Genomic DNA, 6,000 nt, shown 5'->3' with positions numbered 1-6,000 from the left:
CCCACAAAGGTAAGGGCTAGAAATTTTTTGCCTCTGTCCCCAATAAAAGCAGGAGTTTATTTCCTTTCTCCTTGAATCTGGGCTGGCCTGGGCCTGCTTAACCAATGGTGCGTGTGGAGGTCACGCAAGCAGTGGGCAGCGAGGAGATCTCACGCCTGACGCTGACATTTGCTCGCGGGGCTCGGCCCCTCAGCACGCAGTTGCCGTGAGGTGCGGAGGCCCAAGCCACGTGGAAAGGCCTCCCTCGTGTAGAGCTCTGATCAACAGCGGCGCTGACTTCCCAGCCAACAGCTGGTATCGACTGCAGCCACGGCACGGAGCCGTTTGGACATCCGGCCCAGTGGAGCCTCCAGATGACCACGGCCGCGGATGCCATCACGCATACAGAGCCGTCCAGCCGAGCCAGCCGACATGCGAATCAGAAGAGAGAATGGAGTGGTTGCTGCTCGAGGCCACGGAGTCTAGGGACTGTCTGTGCTGCAGCAGCAGGCCATCCTGCCCAACTCCATCAGAATTCACATTTGGGGCAGACGCCCAGGCCTTCATGTGCAGGTCCCGGCTGGCGAGGTGCTGCTTTCAGAGCCCTGAGTCAGGCTCTCCAAGTCACTCAGGACCCTCACCCTCAGTGTCTTCATTTGTAAAATGAGCAGAAAAATCCATACTCGCCAGGGCTGTGTGTTTATCGAGAACCTGCTGCATACCAAGCACTGTTCTGCATGCTGGGGGTGCAGCCGTGAGCACAGCCGACGGCGACCTTGCCGTCAAGGGGCTCGCGTCCAGCGGAGAGACGGGCGAAAATTGAATACATAAGCAAGAACGTATCAGATAGTGACAGTAAGGTGAGGGCTTCCAGGAGGAGGCGACCTTTGAGCAAGACCCGAATGAAGAGGGGACTGGGCTGTGTTGTTGAAAGGGCCCCGGGGACAGAGGTGATGTGCCCAGCAGTGGGCACAGGCAAGGGAATTCTTGTTCCTCCAACATCTGCTCCATGATGACAGTCAGTGTCCTTAGGGAAACCAGCCAGGTGGCAAAATTTGGTCCAACATTCAATCTAGAAGCAGGTATTGAAGATTCCTTCACCACAACCAAGAACTCAAACCCCAGCAGGCCTCGGGTGCCATGGGAGGGCAGAGTCCAGCAGCCGGGCCCAGCTTCCTGGGTCATGTGACAGCAGGGGAAAGGGGGCCAGCGTGGCAGGCAGGGAGCCTCATGTCGGGGTGTGTTCTGAGCCTGAGGAGGCTGGAGCATCCCCAGTAGTTTCTCATCCAACACGGAATGTGTCAGCTGTCAGATCACAGCAGCCTGGCTTATGGAATGTCCTCAGCCAGTGGTGGAGCAGGGAGCCATGCACAGGAAGACACAGGCTGGTCCTTCTCCAGGGTCCCTCCACCACACCCAGAGCCAGGCAGGGGGCATTCATGCGTCAGACCAGCGATGGTCACTCTGTGAGTCTCCAGCTTCAGGCACAGCCATCCGCCCCCACGAGCCTCAGTCTCCACATCTGTCAAATGGGCCTGAGAACAGCTCCACGTTGCAAGTGTCCATCAGACACAGGCAGAGAAGCTCCCGTCAAAGTGATGTGCTAGTCAGGGTCCCATCCACACACTGACTTCTGAGTGTGTGTGGGCCTCTGTGTGCGCAACATCTGCACCTGCATTGAAGACGCCAGGACCCACCCTCACAGCTGCCACTGCAGGAAGCAGAACTGGAATCTTCGTCCTTTCAACTTGGTACGTGTCTCTAATGTGCCCCCTCACTGAGCTGCTGTAACTTTTACCACTAAAACATACTTTTAAAATCAATAAGGACTTGGCACAGAGGAAGGCACACGGCTGGCACACAAAACGTGAGCAGCTCATACTTTGTGTCACCATGGAGACACACCTCCCGGGAACAGGCCTGGGGTCTGCAGGAATGAGCACGCAGGCTGCCTGTTGGCTGGAGTTTCACCTTTTCTTGCTCGGCCATTGGGAAGGAACAAGTTCTGGATTCAGCCAGAAGCGAGTTCAAATCCCAGCTCTGCTATTCACTAGCTGTGTGACCCTGAGCAAGTCACTTGCCCTCTCTGAGCCTCATGTCCTCCTCAGTGAAATAGAGAGGTGGATGCATCCTCCCACGTAATTCACTCCTCAACAACAAACTGTACTTCAGCACCTGCTCTGTACCAGGCACGGTGCTAGGACCCAGGACCCGGGATGAACAAGACAAGATGAGGTCTCTGCATAGCGGTGCTGATGTGCAATGGGGAAGCCAACAGGAAATGAGACCAAGTCCGCCAATGCTGGCAGTGATAAAGGAGATTAACAGAGTGGGATGCGCTAGAACGTGGCCAAGGGGGCTGTTCTGGGTCGGGCAATTAGGGAGGGCCTCCCTGAGGAGGTGACCTGTGAACAGAAACCTGAATGGGCTGTGAAGAAGACCGCCCCCTGAAGCCGCCCCAGATCTGTAAAGACCCAGGACAGGGTAGGGCACACATGTTGGTTCCTACACATGTTCGTTCTTGCTTCTGTCCTCAAGTGTGCTGAGACAATCAGGGCTGGCGAGGCACCGTGCTGTGTGTACGTACAGTCAGGGCCGTGGGCCAGTGGGAGCCGGCCGTGCTGGACACCCAGGGTCGTTGACGAAATCTGACCAAACACTCAGCCCAGAAGCAGGTGTTGAGGTTTCACTCCATGTAATCAAGAGCCAGAAACCAACAGGCCCCTGAGGCCGTGCTGAGGGCAGGACCAGCTGGCAGAGCTGCCACATTCCCGGCCCAGGCAGCAGATCAAAGGAACTGGTTTAGGAGGCGGACCGGCCGGGCGAAAGCGGGGCAAGTTCAGAGGACACGCAGCGGCCAGGAGCAACCACTAGGGGCACTGCACTCGGCGAGGTGCTCCCTCCTCCCCTCGGCCGCTCTCTTCTTTCCTTCTCCTTCTTCTTCTTCTCCTTCTTCTTGTTCTTCTCTCTCCCTGCTCCCCCTCTCTGGTTACAGGTTGATGATTGCTCACAGAAACTAGCCTCACCACCACCAACCGCCCCAAGCCACAGAAGGGAGACTTGGAGGGGACCCCTAGGAAGCACAGTGTCACAAAAACAGAGCACTCGACCCCTCTCCTCCCCAAGTGGTAGATTAAAGGGCAGTGAGCTCTGTGCTACCTCCCCCCTGACAGGTTGAGATGATTAGTTTCCATGTCGACTAGGCTAGGCTATAGTAGCCGGTTGCTTACTTAAACACTGATCTGGGTGTTGCTGTGGAGGTGTTTTGTACATACAGTTAATGATGAGGATTTTTAGGCTGCTTAATTTTAAAACGGTTTACGATGAGGATTTTTAGGCTGGTTACTTTTAAAACTACAGATAAGAAGCAGGCTCCGAGGAGTGGAATTTGCTTGCCCTTTGATCAGAGACAGTTGCATTTGTGAAGGAAATCTCCATGCCTCTCTCTCTGCGCCAGGAGGAAGAGGGGGGTGGCCTTATCTCTGGAAACTCTTAATGGGGAAGGCAAGAACTTAAGTTGTTTACTGTCTGGCAACCTCATGTAACTGACCCCCCACCCCAAAATCCTCCTTTGTCTTTAGTTGAAGATAATATTTGAGCGGTGACTTCTGCCATTTACTCAATCCGGTTTGATTCTTATCTAAAAGTTGTGGGACTGCCCAATGGCCGGACCCTACCAGCACTGGTACCATTTTAACTTTTTTTCTTTGTCTCGTAAAGAGATGACTCACATATCTATGCCTTAAATTTAGCCCTAACCCTCAACTCGGGGCAGCAGCAGGAGCTCTGACTGCCCATGGGTCCTGTCCTCACGCACCAGCTCTGCCTGCCCATGCGTCCTGTCCCCATGCTATTCTATACTATTCTCTAAATAAAAGAGCACTACTGCCAGATCTTGAGAGTCCAAGAAATCTTTCTTTCGACTCCTCGGCTCACCGACCCCACATCAGTTAACATCTACGAGCAGTTGACTTTTTTCTTTCTTTCTTTCTTTTTTGTGGGACCATCAGCCCTGAGCTAACATCTGCTACCAATCCTCCTCTTTTTGCTGAGGAAGACTGGCCCTGAGCTAACATCTGTGCCCATCTTCCTCTACTTTATATGTGGGACGCCTACCACAGCATGGTGTGACAAGCGGTGCCATGTCTGCACCTGGGATCCGAACCAGTGAACCCCAGGCTGCTGAAGCGGAATGTGCGCACTTAACCACTGCGCCACCGGGCCAGCCCCTACAAACAGTTGACTTTAAGTAAAGGAGGAAATTACATTCCTTTACTTCAATGTAAATGAGCCTCATGCAATCAGTTGAAAGGCCTTAAGAGCAAAAATTGAGGTTTCCCAAAGAAATTCTGCCTTGAGATGGCAGCATCAACTCCAGCCTGAGTTTCCAGCCTGGCCTGCTGTCCTATAGATTCCGGACTTGCCAGTCCCCACAACCGCTTGAGCCAATTCCTTCAAATAAATCTCTTAATATATAAATATCATATATATAAAAATCTCAGTATAATATACCTTATATACAACCTTAAGATAAATAAACACCTTAAGATAAATATATAAATCTTAAGATAAATATATGTATATGATACATGTATGACATATGATATATATCATATATCTCATACACCATATGTCATAATATATATCATATATAAATCTATATGTATAATATGATATATGCATGGTGTGTGATAATATATCATATATAATATATTACATGCATCATATGATAGGTTATATATCATATACATATATGGTATGTATCATATATGTAATGTCACATGTATCATATATCAGATATGTGTATGTGATAATACATCCTACGTAATGTGCATATATCATATATAATAAATCTGTCAATATACGTACATCATATGTAAATCTCAAATAAACATATATGTATAGACAGGATATACAGAGGTAGATAGATGATAAATAGATGTACAGAGATGAGTGATACATAGATAGCTATGATAGATACATACATAGAGAAGGATGATAATAGACAGATAGATAGATGGAGACAGATAGATGGATGATACAGATGGATGATTAGATAGATAGACAGACAGATAGGTAGGTACATAGGTTGAGAGAGATACAGATGGATGATCCTCTGGAGAACCCTGACCGACACAGAGGGGAGGTATAACCCCTCTCTCGTTGACCTGGGCTGTCCTCAGTGCCTCCAGGGACTTGGGAGTCTAGGTCACAGTGGAGCTGCCACTTCCTTCAAGGTCCCCAAGAACACACCCTCTTGGACACAGCTGCCATGTTAAGGGGAAGCCCAAGCAACCCCATGGAGAGGCCCCGTGTTGAGGGGAACTGAGGACCCAGCCGAGAGCCAGCCCCAAACAGCCGCCGTGAGAGTGAGCTGCCCTGGACGTGGCTCTCCCAGCCTCGGCAAGCTGCCTCTGGCCGGGAGGAGTGGCGAAAGCTGCCCAGCTGAGCCCTGTCCAACTGGAAATTTATGAGCGACCAACAGTGTGTCATTCGGAGCTTCGGAACTTCCTGGCAGTTCAACATACAATAAGAGCTAACCAGAACAGATGTACTTCTCGACATGTTTGGAGTCCTCAACAAAGTGGATCTGTGTGCAAAAGTGTTTGTATATACATTGAAAAATGTTCATAGAGGCCATTTTTAAAAACTGAAAAAAAAATCACACCAAACTGCTTGACTAGAGGTGGGGAGCAGAAGCAGAAGTGGGAGAATTCCCCTTCTAAATTTCCACGCTTGCAAGTTGTTGTTTTCTTACATCAAGCCCGTGTAATATTTGGAAAGACAGAGGAGGGAAATGAATAAAGTGCACGTAACAACACTCCCTGGCTCACGGCGGTCAGCACCAAGCACATGTCTGCCACTGTTTCCCTTAGTTTCGTGACAGAGTGAGGACACTGGACCAGCTGTGACCCTGGGTCTCTCTGGCACACACGTCAGGGACCTGGCTGGCTGTGAGTGACCCCATTCCTTCCCTCTGCCCTGAGCAAGGAGGAGTCTCCAGGAGGAGAGCAAGCACTG

This window comes from Equus przewalskii, chromosome 20 (assembly GCF_037783145.1).
Source record: "Equus przewalskii isolate Varuska chromosome 20, EquPr2, whole genome shotgun sequence".
Classification (NCBI taxonomy): Eukaryota; Metazoa; Chordata; class Mammalia; order Perissodactyla; family Equidae; genus Equus; species Equus przewalskii.
Note: the sequence above shows the minus strand (reverse complement) of the source record.